General features: G+C 36.9%; 1 pseudogene; it reads left to right on the plus strand.

Moving 5' to 3' along the window:
* Nucleotides 1-1500: 1500 nt before the first annotated feature.
* Nucleotides 1501-26148, plus strand: LOC128610728 (Fc receptor-like protein 5; annotated as a pseudogene).
* The last annotated feature ends 20 nt before the right edge of the window (nucleotides 26149-26168 follow it).

Below are 26168 nucleotides of genomic sequence, written 5' to 3' on the forward strand. Positions count from 1 at the left end.
AAAACAATAAAGTCTGTTATAAAAAAGGTTTCAGTTTTTACTAAATAACCAATTGGGAAAATGATTACATCTACATTATTACATATAGATTCAGAAATCCTAAAGGCATTTAATACTATTCTCACATTCAGCACACAGTCAACCACATCACATTAATATACAGATTTTTTTCTTTTTACTTGTTTTAAAAAATGGATCTATCTGCACTTGTATCGGACTCCAACTCAATAACTGGACACATGATATTAATTTCTCATTGCCACAATCTAGTAATAATGAAATAGTAATATAATGAAAAATTCACTGAACAGCACTCATAACACTCCCTTACCTTTAAGATGGAAAGCCCACAATGGAAATGATGCAAAAATTCTGTAAGTAAAAAAATAAAATTATACACATTTATATATACATACACACACATTATTTTCAATAAATATATTTCCAATGAGCCTATTCACATGAAATTCACCAGACATCAATATTATACAGTGGGGAAAATAAGTATTGGATGCATCAACATTTTTTTCAGTAAATATATTTCCAATGAGGTTGTCCACATGAAATTGACTTTGGTATTAACTCAAGAAATCTGGAAATATAAAGAATTCTCAACATTAAAGTCCATAAATAAATTTATGTGTAATAAAGTGGAATGACACGGGGAAAAAAGTATTGGTATTGAACACACTAAGAAAAAGCAGTTCTCAAAGGCAAGGAACCAGCTGAAATCCATAAGTAATTATACCTCCTATCTGTGCAAATTAATATCAGCTGGGTTAGTAAATTGATGGTCTATAAAAAGGCTTTTCGTTACCAAGGTGTCACACAAGAAACATCTCATGATGGGTAAAAGCAAAAAGCTCTCCCAAGACCTCCGTAACCTTATTGTTGAGAAACATATTGATGGAATCAGATACAGACATATTTCAAAACTTCTGAATCCTCCAGTAAACACCATTGGGGCCATTATCCACAAGTGGAAGCAGCATCACTCCATCATCAAGGCACAGGAGCTCCTCGCTAGATTTCTGACCAGGGAGTCAGAAGAATAGTCATAAGAGTAGCCAAAGAGCCAAGGACCACTCAGAAAGAGCTCCAGAAACACTTAGAGGCACCAGGTGCCATCGTCACAGTGAAAACAATAGGCAATGCACTCCACTGCTCTTGCAATTAATTAGCTAGCAAGCTAAAATATTTGTGGTCTGTCGCAAGCTATATTATATTATATTATATTATATTATGCTACCTCCTTCTGAGTACATGTTTGATATTTTTTACTCTCCCTCTCTGACCAGCAATGCAAAATAGTCTGCTGGGCAGCAGTCACTCAAGCCCCTGCCCCTTTTGTCTCAAAATGTAAATGTGCCCCTCTGGTCCAGTAAAAAAAAAAAGGTATTATAAATATGATTATAATTATAATAAATAATAATACATTTCTGCCACGAAAAATAAAATAAATACAATGTAACAAACTTGTAATGAATAGTTGAAAGGTGAATGATAGTGGTGTTTTTGGCGGAAACATTAGGTGGAGGTGGAGCAGTGGGTGGAGCTTCCTTTACAGCACTACACAGCAGTATCGCCACCACAAGTCTTCAAATTCCTTCACGATTCGCAGGTAAGATGGGAAATTTATACCTATACTACCATGTTATTGTTAACATAGTGAATGTGGCACCATGCGAGTTATACTCCATCAATTATAAGAAAAGTATTACCTGATTGCTGTCGCATTTCTGACAATGACATTCAATTGGTTTTTATCCAAAACCATTCAATGACAGTAGCACAGTTTAGCAGGTCCTCATGTACTTATTAGTTACCAGTGAGTATTAGTTATTTATTTAATGACACTTTTTAATGCTTTTACGTTTTATGGAATGTGTTGGGGAAATGCATCTAAGTGAAGTGAAATGAAATCTAAGTCCAACTCTCTAAAGTGTAAGGCATTCATATGCCCGCCAACCCCCAACAGGGAAACTACACCCCTTCTTTGCACTCCTTACTGGTTTGGGTTTGAATTCTTACCCTCGCAGTATGCGTTTTTCTCTCTGTAATAATTTGGATCAGACAAACCTGTACATTTCCGGTATGTAGGCGGCTTTATGCATTTTTAGACGCTTGGGAAGTTCTTTTTAAATTGTAATTGTGGTTTTTAAAATTGTTTCAGTGTGAATGGGTATGCATTATTAATTAAATAAATACAAATATATACATACATTTAAAATGCAGCTTTGTTATATCTGCAGTGTCATTACATAATTATCTCCTGCTTATTTCTATTTATGCATCTATCTATCTATCTATCTATCTATCTATTATCTATCGTCATGGGCATAAATTTGGTTCAAACTTTGGGGGGTTGAAGTGTGAATGGGTATGCTTCAGAGGCATCGCTAGACCCTTTTTACTGGGGCACGAGGCCCTGTAAAATTTTGCTGTGCACCAATAAAATTTGCCTGACAAATCATTGTCTTCTGAGTTACATTACAGTAGATAATTGTCTGTACATCTGAAAATATGTTTTCCTATTCATAGAACTTTATCATTTATATCATTTGAAATAGTTAAAACATGAAGGCTGATTATAACACCAGCTGAAGTAAAAATATCCTGCCCATCCTCTTCAATCACCTTTCCCACTGGAACACACCCCTCAGTCAGACTGAGTAGCAAAACATCCTGCAACATGACTACCTTTAGGGAAACTGAGTAAACGGGAGTAAAACAAATGACTATCTGCTTAAATTAAAGTTAACTGGACTCGACAATAATCCTTACAATTTACAAAAGGATGATACATTCCTACTACTGGTTACCATAGTACCATGGATGGCAACTAACATTCCACTTTTGTCAACAAATCATTTCTCTTGCCGCTAAAATGAAATATTCTGGAGGGAGAATGATCTTGTATAAAATTCACCAGTGTATATATGCATCATATCCTACATAAAGGAGAAGCAGTGTGTGCTCTTTGCCATTGAAAAATGCGCAAGCGGAAATAGCACACGTGCCACTTAGTTTAGCTTATGGCCTTGGCACTTTTAAAGCAAAATAATAATAATGAAACACACAACTTTTTTGTTCCAATCGAGCAAAATCCCTGTGTAGCTCCTATCTCAGGAAGTGAGTGTCACTATCAGGGTGGTATAATAAAAAATGGTATAAATGTAAAATGTAAACTTAGTATTCTGCAGACTAGCTTATACCAAATATGGACATAGTAGGTAAAGTGTCTGTCAAAAAGCATTGATAGCAATAACGCTATGCAGAATTCTCCACTGTAAGTCTTCAGCTCGTTTAGTCAGCGGTGGCTTGTAAAGTGCTCTCCACTCTGGTCTGACATTTTTACCCATCTCAAAAACAGCACACCATGGTGGATCAGCTCTTTCATGTAATCCCTTTTTGTTAAAAGATTTGTTAAAGACTTTATACAACTTTTTTAACCACTACATCCATGCAAATCCATATCTGTCAACTTTTCAGACTCCAAAAAATTTCCTCTGTATTCATAAAAAATTGGCGAAAGAAACAGATTTGGAAATACGTCAAGTTTTCACTTGAAAAAGATTGATGCTCTCTGAGAGGGACCCTGTGTTAGACATTAAACCAATACAGGAAAAGTTCATGCTCTCATGACCAGATTCATTTAACTTGGGCTCATCTCTGATGATAAGTGGGATGGTCGGATCATTCTCAGTATTTTCAGCTATAGCTGTATCTGTCTCTTCTGTCTGTAAACAAGGCATACTATCAGTTAAATCAGTAGTGGATGGTGTTGTTTCAGACTGGCAGCACTGGTTTAAATAATATATAAATGCACCATATCCACGTTACATTTTTCCCCTCAGTTATCTACTACTGGAGGCGCGGGTGCACATTAATGGACATTAATCCTCATTATACATTTCCTGTCAGTCAGTAGTTACCTACACAAAACCAGTTAGTTTTGTTTGTATTTTGTTACTGCTACTTTTCTGTACAGATTGTGTTGTGCTCTGAGTGAATGTGGGGAGAGTCGGGCTTCCGGGTTGCTGCACTGCGTCGAGAAAACAGAGCGCAAGCTCAGAACATTGTTTATGAAGACTCCTGTCCGCTGGCGCATGCGCAGTGCAACCGGGAAGCCGATTGAACCATTTATGTGATTTAAAGGGGGTGCGGAGGTTCGGTAATTTTAAATACCGGGGTGAAAGAAACAGTAAATGAATATGGCTTATTGTTGTAGGTATTTAGATTTTTATTATTATTTGTTATTTAATTAACGAGCCATAATGAACAGGTGAAGTTGATCGAGAAAGTTTTTAGAGGTAAGTAATAGAGGTACTTTGACATTAATACTTACCAGTGGATGGTTTGATCCAAAAGGGACGGAGTCATGGACTTTAAAAGGAGTCCAAAGTGCTTGTTGAAGAGAGTGTAGTAATATACCAGGATAGTGAACTGAGAAGCCCAATATGGAACGTAGATAAAGCTGATTGAAATTAAGTGTGTGGAATTAGTGAATAATGATATAACAGATGCTGAAGAAATGTATGGAAAAGTGACTATGGCTGTTATACAAGCAGCTGAAGAAACAATTCCAAAAAAGACAGGAACTAAAACGAGCAATTAAAAAGAGAAAGCTTTTAGGCAGCTCAAAGCTCACCATACACTGGAAACTTTGATTAACTATAAAAGGGCGCATGCATTAGTTAAGATAACAATTAAACCAGCCAAACGCGTATATTGGAGACAATTCTGCAATAAAATTGGAAGAGAAACCCAGCTGTCAGACATATGGAGAACAATTAGGAGTATGTACGGAATAAGAAACAGTGTGGACATGTTACAGGCCTCAAGCATGAGTAATCTGTGAACAGATATTGTGTCCTGTTTTGTACAGGAAAATCAGACACAGGAGATGCTACTTGTGATCGCTCAGCAAGCTGTTCTCTGTCTTTATTGAACAGAATATATATATATTTTTTCGTCTTCATTTAAACCATTTCGACAATAATTTTCCTTGTAACAAATCACACATTTAGCATCACATTACAGCATGGAGGTTAATATATCAAACCGCTGGAATAACATATTTTACAAATTATATAAATGTACAAATTTGTTGTTAAGTTCAACAGAAATACTTCACCTATCCCAGTCTTAACTGGTACTATGACTCACAGTTACTGCTATTACCAGCTCCAAAATCATATACATCCAGTAACTTTAATACTGTTAAGCCTACTTGTTTCACACTTTTACTACATTTTCAAATACAAAATATAAAAACAATACAGAGGCCTACATTATACAAAATACCTCTGTCTCTTTAACCTTGCCAACACATTACAACTACATATACACAACAATTGAAATAACCGTACTTTATAAACTTTAGCTTTAACAAATACAGAGAAAGGTGCACATGTCCAGGAGCAATGACCATAAACAAGATAAATGTCAACGTCAGAAGGCCGCCATGTCGCTTGCACTTTTTACACGGGAGCTAGCTACACTTCAATTCAAGGTCTCTCAACTGAATAAACCACTGTTTTACACATAAAACGTTGTCAGAACAACATAATTACGGCTTTAAAAGTCCTTAGAAATGTATTGCAGCAAAATATCACACACTACTGACCTGTTTTGTACAGGAAAATCAGACACAGGAGATGTTGCTTGTGATCGCTCAGCAGGCTGTTCTCTGTCTGAGGAGCGGAAGCATCGCACAGCCCTACTAGCGCTCACATAAGTGAACACTTCCCCTTGTGACATAATCAAGCAATTGCACCCTCAAAAATACATTCAAATTGTTCCTTTTATACAGGCCAATACACAAAACAACTTAACAATTGTGACAATACATTTGTAGGCGTCACATTTTCATTGCAAGATTATCCTAGGAGAGGCCGGGAACATTTGCAAATAAATATCAATTTACCCCATGTTTACTTTCTTCAGTGACACAGACAAAAAGGAAAAGACTGTGAGAGAAAAACAAAAAGAGAAGATGATGAAGATGAGAGAGGTAGAGCAGTTACTACCCACTGTGCACAGGATATGATTAGCATTATGTTACTGTGCTGTTTAACAAAAATCTGACCTGGACTCATTCAAACATTGTAGGCCTAATAACCACAGAGATATATGTTCTTTGGTTGACACCCTGTCCAGGGTATACCCCGTCTTGTGCCCGATGCTCCCTGGGATAGGCTCCAGGTTTCCCCGTGACCCTGAAAAAGATTAAGTGGTATAGAAGATGGATGGATGGTTGGATATATGTTCTTTGGGAATTACAGTGAAGCTTATAGGTTCAATTTACTTTCATAAGTATAGTGTCATAATACAGTATAGTACTATAGATATCACTTTGTATAAAACACATTTTTCCTACATTAATTTACTGCTGAGACACATTTTTATAATTAAAATCTAAAATGATACAAACTCAAACACAAAGATTAAATGCAGTGTTTTTAATTTTACTAAATTATTTTTATTACACTTTGACAGGAGACACAAATGAGGAGTCATAAAGAAAGGGACAGGCAGTGAATTCAGAGGGAGAGAGAGAAGGAAGAGTAGCAGAGGATGGTAAGAGAAATTAACAGAAAGGTTGTAATGTTGAAGGCAGAGAGACAAGAAGAGATGAGAAACATGGAGCAGGTTATGGGGAGCAGAGAGATACAGAAAAAGAGGCTGAGAGAAAGAGCGCAGGAGACACAAAAGGAGACTCAGACAGACCACACATGCAGAGCAATCGTGGAGTAGACCAGGCTGAGATGAGAGGTGATAGAGCTGATGTCAGTCGAAGAGACACATTTCTACACTGATATGCCCACTGACATGGTTTTAAAGCTATTATTACCCAACGTCTTAAAATGCACATTTGTCGACCAGGGAATTCAGTATTTTTTGCCCCCAACCCTTCTAGCAAACTTAGTTTTTGGACCTCTATATTTTTAAACCCTGTATACGGCCATGCTAACAACGTCCCTGATGAAACATTTCATTACCCCACATACACTAAACCATACACAATTTGGGAGTCTACGAGCTGACTTTTAACCCTGAGGGATGCTGGAATGTACCAAATTATAATGTGTGAATTTTATGTGAATAGACTTTTAGAAAGAAGTGATTCAATATTGAGTTTTAATAAACAATAATGTTATTACATTGTCATACTATTAATGTTAATTAATGTGGCATTGCTGAGGAAAAAACCTGATCAGGAAGTGTTGTTAAAACAATGTATTTGCACTTTTACTGAGAAACCGTCACTTACAACACAAAAACACACTGTGTGGGTAGAACTGCTAGAGCAGTGAACAATATATGAATATAAATATGAATATTTGCTAGTGATATGAGTCAGGGAGCAGGGCTTTGAGTAGTTAAGGTGTCTTTATGTGGAGTCTAACCTTGACCCCAGGGACGTCAGGTGTGGCTGTTGCAAACTTTTTAAAGGTCTTTGTAAATTATACTGGGAACACCTTTTTGAACACCAGCTCTAATGCTGTCAGTCAGCTCCACTCATAAGCACTGGCTACATGACCTAAACAGTCCAGGATTTTGCAGGTTTGTTTGTGATTGTTGCAGCCAAAAATGCTCATTTTTTTTACTACAGGTTTTTTTTTTCTTTTCTTCAAAATTTATGATGCAATTTTGAGGTTTTTATGCTTTTATTTACTTGAATTGGTGAAATTGCAATTGCATGAAATTATTTTGTCTTTCACAGTGATGTTTGTTGGTAACAAACAAATCTGGTAAAATAACATATTGTAAGAAAGGAGTAAACCTTTTCTCTTGGTAACCTGATGCGATAGAGCTCTTTTTTAATAACTTTCTGAGACTGTAGATGTAATGCAGGACTCAGGGAGACAGAATAAGGGTCCATATGCACAAGGTTTATTAACACAAAACTTAGAGTCAGAACAGGCAGAATCATAAAAATAAAAAATAAAATACCACTAGAAATGCAGACAAATCCAAAATGATATTAGTTTAGTTTCAAGGCTAGGCAGTAGTGATGTCACCATTGATGCTGAAGTTCAGAAGCATGTGTCAAAAACATACAACCCTTTGTTCTGCCAAAAACATGTGATCAATGACATCCGGAGCCTTGCTTCGGCACCAAACCAAAATAGTGCGTTGGAAAGTGATTCAGAAGAAGCGCAAACCCTGGTACATGTTTCAAAAGTGATTAAAGGAAATCATTCATTCATTCATTCATTCATTCAGATACAGTTATGCAAACTGCAAAGAAACAAGGGCATTCTGAAGTTCAGGGAAAAAAAATGAACTCATATCAACAAATATAGGTGTATCTTTGTTAAAAGTTGTATTAATAATGTAAGAGCTTATAAACAAAAAAGACCCCCCCTCATATACCCCATAAGGGATTTGTGTTTTGTTTATTAGGCCTAAATAATACACAGTATTACTTAATTTTACCAGTTGACTTCATTTTGTGAAAAACAAAAATAATAAATAAATAAATAAGTAAACAAATAATTTCAAAGTATTGAAAATCCCAGATCCCAGCGACTCCTCTGAAGTGGTCATGTCTTTGGATGCAGAAAAGGCAGTTGATAGGATAGAATGGGAATATCTTTTTATAGTGCTAAAGAGGTTCAGCTTTGGGGATGGACTGATATCATGGATCTGTTTATTATATGTGGAACTGCAAGCTTCCATATATACCAACGATGCTAAATCTGACTATTTTACTTTGTCACGGGGTACATAGCAGGGATGTCCTCTGTATCCCTTACTTTTTGCCATAGCGATTGAGCCTCTCTCGATAACGCTTAGAACTCTTCCTGTATTTCAGGGTATAATTCGCAAAGGAATTGAACATAAACTAGCCCTGTATGCTGACGATTACTACTTTATGTTACAGATCTGATTGCATCTATTCCAGAAATAATACGGGTATTAAATGACTTTGGGAAGTTTTCAGGGTATAAACTGAACCTACAAAAGAGTGAATGCTTACCCATAAACCAATCTGGCCAAAAGATAAAACAGACTGAAATACCTTCTCATTTGGAGGATTCAAAATTCAAATATCTCGGAGTTAATGTCACCCATTCTTATTCTGCATTAATGGCGGCGAATTTTACACCTTTAATTTCATACATGAAGTCAGTCTTTCAAAGATGGGCAGCTCTACCATTATCCCCTCTTGATAGAATAAACACGGTAAAAATGAAAATTCTTCCAAAATTCCTCTACCTTTTCCAGTCCATCCTTTTGTTTTTACCCAAATCTTTCTTCAAGAATATAGACCAATTAATCTCCACTTTCATATGGGCAGGAAAAACTCCCAGGGTTTCCAAATTTTCACTTCAAAAGACTCGACTAAGTGGTGGCCTCTCCTTGCCCAATTTCGTGTATTATTATTGGGCGGCTAATATTCAGAAACTGGTGCTCTGGGTGCAGGCCCCCTCTCTTCCATGGTGCCACTTAGAAGCAAAGTCTTGTATTTCAACCTCCCTCCCTGCTATGTTGTTCTCCTCCCTTCCTATAGCCCTTTCACAACACATAGATGATCCAATAGTATGTACCTTTCTAAAAATGTTCTATTAGTTTCACCGTCATTTTAAATTTTAAATCTATCTCGGCCTCAACCATGACACCAATATGTAATAACCACCTCTTTCCCCCCTCCTTTATAGATTCCACATTCTCTTTGTGGGAAAAGAAGGGTCTGAAATGCTTTGAGGATCTTTTCATTAATAATGTGTTTGCAAACTTTTCTGAGTTGTCCTCGTCATTCAGCCTGCCTCTGTCTCACCTATTCCATTTCTTTCAAATTAGGCATTGTGTCTCCTCCCTATTCGCTGGTTTTCTCTCCTTACCTACAAAGTCTGCATGGGAAGAGGTGTTCAAGCTGAATCCTCATAAGGGTGGCATTATCTCACGGATATATGCAACGATCTGGTCACAGGATGATTTTTACAATATTAAAACCATTAGTGCTTGGGAAGAGGAATTGGGCCTGGAGCTTGAGGATGATTACTGGGGCAGAGCGTTAGTGTAATATATACATACCACCACGTCCTGTGCTAGACTTAGTTTCATACAATTTAAAGTGGTCCACAGAGCTCACCTGTCTAGGAGTAAACTGTCTAAAATTTATCCCAATGTTCCTGACATGTGTGAAAAATTAAAACTTTCGCCCTGTAACCTGAGTCATATATTTGCACTCTGTCCCAAACTGCAGAACTTTTGGAACTCTTTCTTCGAAACTATGTCAGACGTTCTTAAAATCAAATTGGATGTCTGTCCTTTAATTGCCATCTTTGGTGTTTCATCTCAGCGTCAGCCTCTGAACCATAAACAAGCTAGTGTTGTGGCCTTTGCATCGTTACTTGCTCGGCACAGAATATTGTTGTCTTGGACCTCTCCACAATCCCCCTCTATATCAGTCTGGCTTAAAGACTTAATGTTCTTTTTAAAACTTGAAAAAAAAAAAAATCAAGTATAACATCAGAGGCAAGGGTGACTAATTTTTGGAAAAATGGCAACAATTTATTACCTACTTCAATGATGTACACACCCTGGAGGTGGATTGAGGAGAGATATATGGTAAACACTAATGATCTTACCTTTTTTTTTTCTTTTTTTTTTTTCTTTTTTTCGTGTGTGTGTGTGTGTGTGTGTGTGTGTGTGTGTTTTCTTTGAATGTTTGTTTGTCATTGTCTTTTGTTTCCCCCTTTCTTTTGGTTTTGGCTGTGGTTGTTTTGTTGGGGTTGTTGGGTGTAGTGTTATAATGTGTAAAATTCAAATTTCCAATAAAAATTCTATGATCAAAAAAAGATAAAATCCCAGATTTGTTTTGCCGGAACCCCAAACCCTGCACTTCATGATTTCGGCCACCAGATGCCACTAGCGCACACTATGTTGAAAACTTCAAGCAAAGCACCTTTTTGATATATTTGGGAGGAAAGCTTTATTTTTCTATCATTACAAGGCAGGGTCAAAAATCAGATGTACATCAAAACAAAGGGGCGTGGCAAATGCAAAAAAAGGCTAAAAAACAAAAAAACAAAAGTAAGGCACGGTCATACACAAATAATGTAGCTAAGAAAGCAGAACAGCATTTTACAATTTAAATATATGTTAAATGACAGGAAGAGTTTGCCTTGCTTTTAATGGATTAAAAAAAATACATATTCCACTTTCTTTTGTTATTTTGAATGATGTCCATGACTTTTCCATGAGCTGTAAGCCATAATCATCAAGAATATAAAAAATATATATAATAACAGATGTATAGGCCTAGTTATTGTTTAACAGAGGCACAGGTTTAAGGGTCAAAGGTACATACAAAGTAAAATAATAATAATAATAATAATAATAATAATAATAATAATAATAATAAGAAGAATAATAATAATTCTGCAACCTTCACCACGTTTTATTCAAGCTGGAGAGAGACCGTGTGTAAGACTTAGCAGGACTGGGGTGAGCTGAGACAAAAGACAAAGAGGCTTGATACTAGCCATGATTAGGTGAAATTAAAGTATGTACACCTCCTTTAACAAGCTGCTCAGAAGCTGTGAAAGGGGCTTGTGCATTTATCAGCAATGTCCCTTCCTGAGATGTTACATCACCTTAATACCCCTTGCTCTGCCATCCTGTACTTACCTCTTTTCCCACCTCACATCCAAGCACAGTTTCAAGAAAACATTTGTGGTCCTTTAAAACTTACCTCGATTACTGCTGTGAAATATTAATGAAAGACTTAAACTAAGAGCTATTTGTGTTATTAGTTTAGACAGAATGAGTGTATTATTATGATTTCAATAAAGATTTGAATAAAGATCTGATCACATTATATGAGAATCAAACTCATATAGAGTGGGATGGATATCAAACCATTTTGAAGTGGATAAAGGCTATTGATTTAGTGAGGATGTAGTACATACACTTTTTCAAACATTTATTTCTTGTATTATTCCCAAAACAATGGCCACAAATATTACTAAGATGAGAAAATGAGTAAAGGTATTATATACATCCGTTTTACTGATATATGATGTGTGCATTTCAGAGCACCCTTGTTCCTGAATGTTTGGCAAATATGAAATGGTGAGCAACCTTACTGTGGTCACAAACTCTTCTTCTTGCTGACCAACCTCACTAATACTCCTGTGATCCAAAATACAGTATAATATTGAATTCAAAGCGATCAAAACATTTTGTAAATGTATGCCCCCATGACTATTTAAGTTAATAGACAGTTGTAGGCTTTCCTGCTCTAGTGGCCAGTGTGCTATTCTTTACAGGCAACAATATGTTTATTTTAATTTATGATATAGAAGTAAACTTTAGTGTCCAGTATGTTCTGCCAGACAAAAGTTTTGAAAAGGTCAGAGGCCACATTTATAAAGAGTGCTTACACTCAAAAATGGGTCTGGAATTTGTGGTTGAGGAATACATAAGCTCCCCTGCAAAAATCCAGATTTATAATGAAATACTTGGCAGGAAATTGGGTGTATATTTATGGAAGCTTTGACTTATATGCAACAATTTAGAGACTGTGAGAACGGATGAGATTCTGTGGATATGTAGGGATATTACACAGCTAAATGTGCAAATCACAGCTCTCAGGCGTAACACTACATATCAAATGATGCAGCTCATTCATAACTGCATACAGGCTACTTGGTCATAAGAAGCATTAAATCCTAACAATATTTGTTTGTTTGTTTGTTTGTTTGTTTGTTTAGACTAGATAATTAGCTTGTGTAGTCTGATGAATCAGCCTGTTTCTATGTATTGACATTTATTGTTCCAAATAACTATTTGCAGCTTACCGTTTGTATAATCCCCTCCCTAAATAAAATAGTAACTCATTATTTACATTTATTTACATTTATTCATTTAGCAGAAGCTTTTATCCAAAGCGACTTACAAATGAGGAAATACAAGCAAAGTGACATATCAAGCAGAGAACAATACAAGTAGTGCTACCATACAAGATTTATTAATTAAGTTATAGAAAAGCAAAGTGCGCAGAGTCGAGGTGTAAGAGCCAGAGTAAGTTTTTTTAAATAAAGAAAGGATAATGTGGGGTTGGCGTTTTAGGTTACGTTTTAGTTACGTGTTCACAGAAGAGGTGGGTCTTTAGCTGTTTTTTGAAGATGGTGACAAATGCTGTGGTCCGGATTGAGATTAGAAGTTCATTCCACCACTGAAGGACAGTTAGTTTGAATGTTCTTGAAAGGGACCTTGAGTCACACTGAGTAGCTACTACTAAGCGTCTGTCGCTAATCGATCACAGACTGCATGAGGGAACGTAAACCTTCAGGAGAGTGCTGAGGTAGGAGGGTGCTGTTCCAGACGAGGTCTTGAATTTGATATGGGTGGCTACAGGAAGCCAGTTGAGGGAGATAAAGAGGGGTGTGACATGGGTCCTTTTGGGCTGGTTGAAGACGAGACGTGCTGCTACATTCTGAATCATCGGAAGGGGTTCCATGGAGCTGGCTGGGAGGCCCGAGAGTAGTGCATTGCAGTAGTCCAGTTTTGAGATGACAAGAGCCTGGACTATTATTAATCGTGAGTAATTGCAGGCTGCAAACAGCTGTGAAGTAATTTCACACATTCACAGCTCCATAAATAGGCTACACTTAATGATGTGTTTGTTATACCAAAATGGTTTAGTTGCCATTATTGGAAGACCACAACATTCAACGAGATCCAAAAAAAGATGAGAAAAAAGATGAGTTTTTAAAGAACAAAAGAAGCTTTCCTTGCCAACAATGACTGACTAATGAGTTTATATAGATTTCTTAGAGCCATTTTATAAGTAATTTTAATTCCCTCACCCACACAGCACAGAGGAGGGATGCCACAGTGACTCTCTCATTTCAGTTATGGAGCACACCATTGGGCTTCTTAAACAGCAATGGTGTTGTGTGGATGTTTAACGTGGAAGATGTCTTCAGGTGGGAGACAGAAAAGGATTGTTAGGGCAGGTTCTACTGTACAACATGACACAGCTGAATGGACCCCCCTCCACCTATTAACCAATACACATCTCTACCCAACAAACTTCATGCTCTTTTGTTTCTTGTTTTTGTTTTCAGTAGTGGTTTCTCTCCCTTTCTCTCCACTTTTCTCAACACTACCTCATTCAAAAATGAATGGGACACCCATTCATTTTTAAATATGTATCAAGTAATTTGCATTGACCATTTATGGGCAGTAACCTGGCAAAAATGTTTTATTTATTATTTTTGTGTACACTGTTTCCTGTGTTTTTGTGAACATGCACACTTTCACTCTGGAATCCATGCAAAGTTTTATAAATGAAGCCTCAGGCCATCTTCAGTGAATCATTGGGTCAGCGAAAACTCTGGAAGAAAGCTCATGTGGTTCCTATTTCTAAAAAAAGACCAATGCAAAAGTACTGAATAATCATAGGCCAGTGCATAATTCTACACAGTAAACTACATTTTGAGGCTAACTTACAGTGCATCCGGAAAGTATTCACAGCGCTTCACTTTTTCCACATTTTGTGATGTTACAGCCTTATTCCAAAATGGATTAAATTCATCATTTTCCTCAAAATTCTACCAACAATACCCCATAATGACAACGTGAAAGAAGTTTGTTTGAAATCTTTGCAAATTTATTAAAAATAAAAAACAAAAATGGCACATGCACATAAGTATTCACAGCCTTTGCCATGCCACTCAAAATTGAGCTCCGGTGCATCCTGTTTCCACTGATCATCCGTGAGATGTTTCTACAACTTGACTGGAGTCCACCTGTGGTAAATTCAGTTGATTGGACATGATTTGTAAAGGCACACACCTGTCTATATAAGGTCCCACAGTTAACAATGCATGTCAGAGCACAATCCAAGCCATGAAGTCCAAGGAATTGTCTGGAGACCTCCGAGACCGGATTGTATCGAGGCACAGATCTGGGGAAAGGTACAGAAACATTTCTGCAGCATTGAAGGTCCCAATGAGCACAGTGGCCTCCATCATCCATAAATGGAAGAAGTTTGGAACCACCAGGACTCTTCCTAGAGCTGGCCGCCCGGCCAAACTGAGTGATCGGGGGAGAATGGCCTTAGTCAGGGAGGTGACCAAAAACCCGATGGTCACTCTGACAGAGCTCCAGCATGTCTCTGTAGAGAGAGGGGAACCTTCCAGAAGAACAACCGTCTCTGCAGCACTCCACCAATCAGGCCTGTATGGTAGAGTGGCCAGACAGAAGCCACTCCTCAGTAAAAGGCACATGACAGTCCGCCTGGAGTTTGCCAAAAGGCACCTGAAGGACTCTCAGACCAGAGATTGAACAAAGATTGAACTCTTTAACCTGAGTGGCAAGCGTCATGCTTGGAGGAAACCAGGCACTACTCATCACCTGGCCAATACCATCCCTACAGTGAAGCATGGTGGTGGCAGCATCATGCTGTGGGGATGTTTTTCAGCGGCAGGAACTGGGAGACTAGTCAGGATTGAGGGAAAGATGAATGCAGCAAAGTACAGAGACATCCTTGATGAAAACCTGCTCCAGACCACTTTGGACCTTAGACTTAGGCGAAGGTTCATCTTGCAACAGGACAACGACCCTAAGCACACAGCCAGGATAACAAAGGCATGGCTATAGGACAACTCTGTGAATGTCCTTGAGTGGCCCAGCCAGAGCCCAGACTTGAAGCCGATTGAACATCTCTGGAGAGATCTGAAAATGGCTGTGCACCGACGCTCCCCATCCAACCTGATGGAGCTTGAGAAGTCCTACAAAGAAGAGTGAGAGAAACTGCCCCAAAATAGGTGTGCCAAGCTTGTAGCATCATTCTCAAAAAGACTTGAGGCTGTAATTGGTGCCAAAGGTGCTTCAACAAAGTATCAAGCAAAGGCTGTGAATACTTATGTACGTGTGCTTTTTTGTTTTTTATTTTTAATAAATTTGCAAAGATTTCAAAACAAACTTCTTTCAAGTTGTCATTATGGGGTATTGTTTGTAGAATTTTGAGAAAAATAATGAATTTAATCCATTTTGGAATAAGGCTGTAACATAACAAAATGTAGAAAAAGTGAAGCGCTGTGAATACTTTCCGGATGCACTGTATAAAAAGCAAATAAACAAAAAAGCACAAATTCAACAAAGCATGTATGTTCTTGGAAAATGGGAGGTTAGGGTAATGATGACTTAGTGGTTAAAGGCGGTATAACTGACAGACATACAGTGATGAGTAAAGATGTGTATGTCCGAATTATTGTTTTCTAGCACCATGTTTTCTTCTTTTTATTAAGTATACCTGTTAAAACTGTGATTAAATTATACTCATTCAGTTATTTCTAGCATTATTGTGTATCAAACTCAAACTCAGGGGTCTCAAACTCAAATTGCCCTGGGGCCACTTTTGGTACTGTCATCTCATAGGTGGGCCACAAGAGCATTAAAGTACTCCAAGAAAGTGCAACATTCTCAAAATGTGCTTTTTTAAATTACCATTACCAACATATTTTATTAAACAAATTTAGTAGTCATAAACATAACCATAACAATACCATAACAATAACTTGGTACCAAATTAACATAAATGTAATAGTACACACACACACACACACACAGATTTTTGTTTTGTTTTAATTCTTGCCAGATGCCTGACAGTGCTTCTTCTCACACAATTGAGATACATTCGCCCAGATTGTAGAGGTTGTAGTCGAAACCCTAAGTACAGCTTCAAGATGGGCATCAGTAATCCTGGACCTGTACTTGCATTTATTAAAGTTCATTGTTGAGAAACGTTTTTCACACAGATATGTGCTTCCAAAAAGGCACATTAACCGACTGAACATTTTTAACAGTTCTGGGAAGGATGGAGGTAAGTCTCTCAGAAATTGTCCAATGAGATCTGCTTTTCCCTGTGCCTCCCTGAATTTAGTTTTTAGTCCACTGTTACACTGCAAGTCAATAACTTCCATTCGCAAGACACTTGGGACACTCTCCACATCAACTGAGAACGGGTCTGCAAACATCTGGAATGTGTCACGGTGTGCCTTGAAATCAGCAAAGTGCTCATCGAATTCCTGCAGTAGGTTGTCAATAGCAGATGTATATTTATCACCAGGGAATGATGTGCCCTCCTCCACAAGAGATCTGCATGATGGGAAATGGCTAAGGTTTTTTGCAGAAACCTGACATTTCCACAATCTCAGTTTTATGGAGAAGGCTTTCACATTTTCATAAGCTGCTGTGATGAGCTGATCAGGGCCCTGGAGCTTCAGGTTAAGGATGTTTAGCTCATGTGTTATGTCCACTAGGAAGCCAAGATCCATCACCCATCTTGGATCATGAAATTCATGAACATCCATTCAGCCATCTTCCATGAATCTCTTCACCTCTGTTCTTAACTCAAAGAATCTCTTCAGGACATTTCCCCTGCTGAGCCAGCACACCTCAGTAAAGTAAAGTACATCACCATATGCTGACTCAATTTCTTGCAAAAAGGCCCTGAACTGGCGGTGCTGCAGACCCCTGGATCTGGTATAATTAATACATTTCAGGACAACAGACATGACATGTTCATATTTCAGGCACTTGCTGCACAGTGCCTGTTGGTGTATAATGCAGTGTAGAACAACTGCTGGACCTGCTTTTAACTCTTCTAATTATCTTTGTACCAGCGCAACCAGTCTGTTTTTTTCTGCCTGTCATAGATGGGACTCCGTCAGTTGTAATGCCTACCAGTCAGCTCCATGGTAAACGAGCACGCTCAAACGTGTCGCACAGCTCCTGAAAAATATCTTCGGATGTGGTGCGGCCTTGCATTAGACACAAACTTAGCAACTCTCCTGTCACTTCGAACTTCTCATTAATACCCCTTATGAAAATTACGAGCTGAGGATTGTCAGTTTCATCTGTGCTTTCATCAAGAGCCACAGAGTATGCAGAGAAAGCTTTAACTTTATCACATAAGTGATCATAAATGTCACTTGATAACTCGCTGATCCACTCCGCCACCGTGTTAGCCGATAGCGCTATATTGTTGAACAAGCTCTTTATTTCTGGACATAAAATAACCGCAACTTTCATCATGCAGAACTTCAGAAACGGGCCTTCAGTGAAAGCTTTCTGGCTTTGGCGATTAATTCACTCACCACATAACTTGCCTCTACTGCAGTATCAGCTAGCTTTTTGGCTGTATGAAAAATACTTTGCTGAGATATAAATCCTCTCTGTAGCTGTGGCTCATGTTTCCTTCTCATCTCCCCCATACTTCTCGTACTGCTCTCCATGTTTAGTCCAATAATGACGCTTGATATTACATTCCTTTAAAACTGCAACTTTTTCGTTGCATATCAGGCAGGCAGCATTTCTATTACACTAAACAAAAAAAATACTGGGTAGTCCATCTTTCTTGAAACAGTCTGTGTTCATCATCCACCTTATGTTTTGATTTTGACAGGAACATCTTTGTTCTTCAGCACCTTGCGTGCATTTTGGCCAATTTTGACCTTTACCATAACAAACGAAATGCATTTAAAAAGAAAAACAGAATTGTGATTTTATTTTAATTATTTCAAAAGGGTAGCTTGAATTGGCATGGAAGCGCTATAAAATATCATTAGATTTGGCGGGCCAGATTATATTGTTTTTTTTATATCCCGTCAACGGGCCGGACTGAGGGGGAAGGCGGGCCTGAAGTGGCCCCCGGGCCGGGAGTTTGAGACCCCTGAAAATGATCAGAACAGTAACTTGATTAATTTTAGGTTTGAGTCAGTTTTCCTAACTGTGATCTACAGTTACTTCATTAGTAGTGATTGTTAAAATGACTCAGTCCACCTCTGACAGAACTTAATCATTTACATGTGAGCAGATATACTGTATTCCATTTTAAAATCTTACTACTCATCTAAATAATGCTCTCGGGAATTAATTCATACATAAAGAAGTACTGATTTTCTTTCTTTTTTTTTTTTTTAACACACTGAGACCTAAACCTGTGGTGATTATTTCAAGGTCAAATATGTAAATAAAGTAAAGAGAAAAGCAATATGATCTAAAATACTTTTATTCATAACTTATTTTAGAGTTTAAAATCATGTCCAATGTTTGGATCTGTTTAAATAAAATAAATAAATAAATAAATAAAAGATCACTGTCCCTGATGCAGGTAACATTACATCACAAAAGTTAGGGTGACCATATTCTGGTTTTCTAAAAAGAGGACACCTTTTGTTTTAATTTTTTTACTACATTCTTTTGAATATCCATGGAATAAAATAAAATATTAGATGCCACGAGTGTACCTTCTGCCATTATTTACAAATTTTTCTGGCCATGTATAAGAGAATGTAATGTTATGTAATATTTATGCAGAAATAGAAAATTCTAAATGGTTTACAAAAGTTCAAGCAGCACTGTAGGTACAAACATACCAGCTGACTAGGGCGTACAGAGGCTGAAAGCACTGTGTGGGGACTCGGGACTTCTACACTTGAAAATACAGGTTCATTTCTTCCACCAGCGTCATCTGCAAATTTAACAAATATATATATTTATATATATATATTTTTTAAAGGAAACTTAAGTAAGATTTAGATCATAATTAGATGAACAATTAAATAAATAAATAAACTTTATTATACAGGCCTTTAATATCATGAAGTCTGTGCACGGCTGTGTCTAGTGATCTGATGTTACACACAACACTAAAAAAAACCCTAAATCTTCTTAAAAATATAAATTAACATGAAAAGAAGACATGAATTGGATTTTAAAACTTATTTTGTGTATTTTGTCATAAATCTTCTTAATGAAAAATAAAATAGACTTAATTGTCTGCAGTTTGGTTCTCAGATTAATTTATTCATTTTTAAAAATGTTTATATATTTATACTGAGCAACGAGACAAATTCACTGATTATAGCTCAAGTGCAGCGTCATGATATGAAGTGATTTTGATAAAGTGACTCATCAAAAGATCGTCACTGATTAAAGTTAGCACTTTGCTGTGTTCCATTCATGTCAGCGTTGAAGTCTCTGTGCACTTCCCTGCTGCCACTTATACGGGACGCAGCATTAATTTTATTTACAACAGTTAATGACTGTGGCTGTGTGGCATGACCAAACATTACAGTTTTATTTGTCAGCCTCTATACTTTACTTCCCTGAACTGTGAACTAATTTTTGAAACCTAACTAATTAGCCAGCTAGCTAGCTACCATCCAACATTGCTTAGCCTAGGTAACTATCTAATAAACTATCTAGTGTGCTGTTGTAGCTAACTAGCTTCCTAATGTTAGACAAAGAGAAGTTAAGTGACAGTGATACTAATGTCTTTGAGATGTTAGTTAAAGTGTTGAATAGGTATTTACCATCGAAGCTTAAGTGGACGAGGACGATAAACCACACTGTCTATACACCTGCCATTAGGAGATGTAGCAGAAAGAAACGGTTACGCGAGTTGAATTTAAAACAAACCGACTCAGCTGATGGAGCGCTCTGACGTAGATCAGAGATGATTGACAGGATGGGGAACTTCAAGGGGCCAATCAGATTTCATCTGGGGCCGGCCAGTGCTCATCTGGCCCCACCCCTGGATCTGCCAGTGCTTGAAGGAAATGTCAATTATCTAAACTGATCTAAAAATAACAATTAGAGGATCTTCTGTGTAGGTTCTCTTTATGTTGTTACAAAAAAACCTGCAACGTTCTGGGAAGGCTAGTTTTTGTTTACATAAAAAATAAACTACAGAAAATGTTCCTAGAACATTATTTGGTTTCCAAAAAACGGGAACCATATGCTAACGTGAGGGGAACGTTCTGTGTTTGCTGGGTTTGTAAGCTGGAATATCCAATCACATCCAATCACATCAGCCAATTATTCAATCCCATGATATGTTGAGAAAAAGTTACATGTATTTTTGATGCGCATCGAGGAATTTATTCGGTAAATGTGTTTCCATCGTAGTTTATGCGCACGTTTTATCAAATAAAAATATTATCTGCCTCAGTTGAACACAATTTTTTTATTGCGCATTTTGGTGATTTTATTTCTATCTGGTGTTTCCATCCAGCATTTTTTATGAGATATCCCAAAATTTGTATAAAAATACATTGATTGACATATGGTTACTGACTTCGATCTGTGTGTGTGTGTGTGTGTGTGTGTGTGTGAGTGAGAGAGAGAGAGTGTGAGAGAGCTGTCTGGCTGCACTGTAACACACCTACAGTATATGTTAATAATCATAGCTCACACAGCTGATGTTATTTTTCATTTACGTGAACAATAAGCTAATATTATGTGACTTACATTTTAGACTCAATATTGTCTGTTTTTGTTCTATTTCACCAGCAAAAATAGTTCCAAACAAATCCACAGCAGGTCGTGCTCCTTTTTTCCTCTTAATTTATTTTTAATTCAAATGGGAGATGTCTTATTATTTAATTTATTTTCACAAGGGATTTTATTTATTTATTTATTTACACATAATGGTTTCAAGTTTCAATTATAATAGTGTTTGTTCAAGCAAAACTCTTCTGTTTTTATTCCTTCAAGGGTCACTGTAAATAATAATAATAATAATATTAACAATAATACCAGTAGTAGTAATTATTATTATTATTATTATTATTATTATTATTATTATTATTATTACTACTACTGGTATTATTGTTAATATTATTATTATTATTATTATTATTATTATTATTATTATTATTATTGTGTAATACCGTGAAACGGTGATATTTTCTGAGATGGTTATCGTTCCGTGCAAATTTCATACCGCTGCAACCCTACTCTACTCACCTATAAAATAAATTGATGTAGAGTAGAGAGAGATTAGAGACCTGCATCATCACACAGCAGTTATTTTCTGACCCTCACTTCAATCTCAGTGAAGCTTTACATTTAATATCCTATTTTCATTCTCATCATTTTACTAACTGAAAATTGTAAAATAATTTGAAAGTAGTCATAAGATGTTTAGTGACATCACAGAGAGAGTAATACTGTTTTACTGTAGAAGTGATTAGTGTAGTAAAGACTTCACATCCTGAACTTGTGTTTCATTTCTAACAGAAAAACCTAAACCTCAACTCACATCAGACCTTAAAGGAGCTGCACTGACAGGAAACTCAGTGACTCTGTCCTGTACACTGAAGCCACAGTCTGATGGATGGAAGTTTTACTGGAACAAACCCACACAGAGCATTGAGACTGAAACACACTCCTACACCATCAGATCAGTTAGTGTCTCTGATGGAGGTCAGTACTGGTGCAGAGCTGGAAGAGGAAACCCAGTCTACTACACAGACAACAGTAATGAACTCCAACTAAAAGAATTCCGATCGCTTTGAAAAGTCACAGCACACCTCTCCTTAATAAGCCGATCGATTTGTGTGGAAGAATAAATAAATATATAAATAAACTTTTAGTTTAATCTCTTATTTTGCTGACTTCACACTGAAAACTGTCACTTAAAAAAAATTATACTTAAAAATAAATATTATATTATTATTAACAAAAATGCTAATATGATAATTATTGAAATACATTGAAATATCATAATTATACTAAAATACTTTATTAGTTCTGAATTTTGCAATGAGTTTATTTAGTTTAAATAAGAAATTTGAGTATTTTGGAGGAAGTGAAAAAGGTTATTTGCGCATCATTATTTCAGTTGTTCAGTTGTAATTAAATGATGGTTTGATAATGTACAGATGATTTATGTGCACTGAATGTGGTTATCTTCAGAATTCCATCTACAAATGTTGCTTCTGATTTAATAATACTGCTGAGATCTAATCTGTGTATTATATCGGTGTAATTTTCTTACAGAGAGTCCTAAAGCTGTGGTGACCATAAAGCCTGATAAACATGTGTTCAGTGGAGAGACTGTGACTCTCAGATGTGAAATACAGGGAGGAGGAGACACTGAGGGGAAATACAGCTGGTATAATAAAGATTACACACTCTACCCATACCGCACAACACAGGAGTTCAGCTTCACCTCAGTTATGAATTATAACAGAGGTAAATACACCTGCACAGGGAGGAGAAGCAGTGACTCTCAGAGATCAGAGATCAGTGATGCTGTTACACTCACTGTATCAGGTGAGTGTGTGAGATTGTTTTATCTTATCATTAATTATATATAACAAGATTACCACGCTGTATGGTTTTATTTTATTTTATTTATTTTTACATTTGTTGTCCATCAGAGGCAGTAGTGAGTGTGTCTCCACTGCGCTGGCTGACTGAAGGAGACTCAGTGACTCTAAGCTGTGAGGTTAAACACTCCTCCACAGGCTGGACATTCAGCTGGTACACAGAGGTTCCCTCCAGAGACAGTCAGGGTTCCCTCAGATACAGTACAGCGCTCCTCTCAGACAGCAGCAGAGGATCTGGAGGCTCCTACACTCTCAGTCCTGTTACTGTGAATCACACAGGAGTTTATATGTGCAGAGCAGAGAGAGGAGAACCAGTCTTTCACACACGGTTCAGCAACCCACAGCCACTGTGCATCACAGGTGAGGAAATAAATCAACAACAATGGTGTGTGTGTGTGTAGGGGGGATGGAACGACAGCAGATCGTTCCATTGGGAAACTGAAACTGTTACGGAAACAAACTGAAGCAAAAATCTGAAACTTTTACAGTTGTGTAATCATTATTATTTGATAATGTTTCATGAGCATTTTATAAACTCCAGTAATGACCAGTGAATTACTAAAATCTAATTACTTGATGATTTATAAACATGTCTCAACATAATGTATATTGTTCATAAATATTGAGCATTAACTCTTTAAACTGACAGCTTATTATTCAGTTACTCATCCTACACCGTGTTCAGTAACTACTAGGAAAGGTGTGTAGTTACTAAATCTGAACTCACTGCTGTTTTCTCAGACTTTAAAGGATTAACACTGTATGACACTCGTGTATTTTTTTGTTTTAAATTTTTTTTTACATTAAATTTCTTTGAAGATAAGACAAGTACACACTTCCTAAGCATTCTTATATATTGCTTTATTTGCCACGCTCATGTTTAATCTGTTCTGTTCACAACCATAATATATAACGTGTGTGTTTCAGGTGCATCTCCTCCAGTGTCTCTGATCATCAATCCCAGCAGAACTCAACACTTTACTGCTGACTCTCTCTCACTGAGCTGTGAGGACCAGAGTGACTCTACTGGATGGACAGTGAGAGGATACACAAACAGTGAGGCAGTGTCTGATTGTTCATCAGTTTCAGGATCTACGTGTAACATCAGCTTCCTCTCTACATCACACACTGGAGTTTACTGGTGTCAGTCTGAATCTGGAAGACGCAGTAATCCTGTCAACATCACAGTGCACTGTGAGTCTTCAATGTTCTCATCAGTAATAGATTAATATACATACCTGGACCTAACATTTACAAAAAATCAAGTACTATAACGAAATGAAGTGATATTCTCTCTGCATCACTCTGCATTGGTTAACATAACTGCATAGTTGTACATTTACATAACCTTAATACATGACGAAAACTTTAATGTATAAACTACACTCATAGTTAGTTCTTAAGTTACTTCCATGTTCTTTAAGTTTGATGAGCACTATTAACTACACAACCTAGACATGTTCTATATATCTAACTGATTTAATGTGAATTTTACTTTTCATAATATTCAAACTATTAACTAACTTAACTCCAGTTCAGTTATGAATTCAACATGAGCTTTGAGTGACTTATAATTTAAAAAATTAATTAATAAATAAATAAAAATCAAATAATAAAAAAATAAGCACTGAACCAAAGCAAAATAGAATAATAGAAAAATATAGGTAAGTGAATTTGGAGCCTGGGGGTCACATTAATGCTGCGTTGCATATTAAATAAGAAGTTACATGGATTTGCCAACCATATAACAGGTGATTCCCTACAATGCAGTTTGTCATAGATTTCTAGGCCTATTGATCTGTTTCAGTCACGTTAGCTCTTTCTTGTAGCTGCCATAATTATGACCATAATTTATGATCCATACTAAGTCCCAGGGAAAATATATACAGATCTGGAGTCAGAACAGACATTTCCACATCTACCATTCACAGACATTTACATATATATCTAACACATGGCCCATCTCTGTACACGGGCAAGAGTCTGAGGGCTTTAGTGTACAGAAACCTAGCAGTATGAAGTAAACTGCAGTATCACTTTATCTAGCTTTATAAATTGAAACAAAAGTTTGTAGTGACATTATTTGTGAGCTAAAGCTAGCCAGTGAACTGTGTATCCTAGGTAGATATGTAGATATCACCTGCAGATATGTACAAGAAGATATTTATTATTCATAAAACCCCGCGAGTAAAGCAACAAACAACAACACTGAACATAAAACCTCTGCACAGCTGTCTCAGACAAATGCTCAGATGTTTTATTTAGCTTAGCACATGTAGCTACAGCCAACAACTTACCTGATATAAAGTGTTCATTGCAGACAATGGAGGGTTTTAAAAATGTAATAATATTTTTCATGCTATTATCACATCTTCCACAATCTTTTTGTCATAAATATGGCAGTGTGGTCATACAGTAATGCTACATGAAACAGATAGATAGAGGTCTGAATGTTAGAATTATACTTGTACACTCAATGTTTTCAATGACTTCTTTCTCTTTCCTACAGATGGTGATGTGATCCTGGAGAGTCCTGTCCATCCTGTAACTGAGGGACGTCCTCTGACTTTACGCTGTTTACATCCCAACTGAAGTATCTCAGACTTTGGTGTTGATTTCTATAAAGATGATTCAGTTCTCCAGTCCCAGACTACAGGAGAAATGACCATCAGTACTGTCTCAAAGTCAGATGAAGGTATCTACCACTGTAAACACCCAGAGAGAGGAGAGTCACCGAAAAGCTGGATTTCAGTCAGAGGTGAGGAAACCATGTCTTCTTACTTGAATTAGAGTTGTAATTAGATAAAATTTTAGTATTCAGTGTTTAAATGAATATTTGGGTTCCCTTCTTTCTCTAGCTTCAGATTCTGGATATTCTGGTGTAATTATAGGACTGAGTTTGGCCTTCATGTTTTTCATCTTAATGATCGTACTGATCCTGTTGCTGCTGCACTTCAAGAAGAAAAAAGGTTTGATGATCAGCTTTTTATGTCCATAGAACAAGGAGGAAAAATTAAT

This window comes from Ictalurus furcatus, chromosome 7 (assembly GCF_023375685.1).
Source record: "Ictalurus furcatus strain D&B chromosome 7, Billie_1.0, whole genome shotgun sequence".
Lineage (NCBI taxonomy): Eukaryota > Metazoa > Chordata > Actinopteri > Siluriformes > Ictaluridae > Ictalurus > Ictalurus furcatus.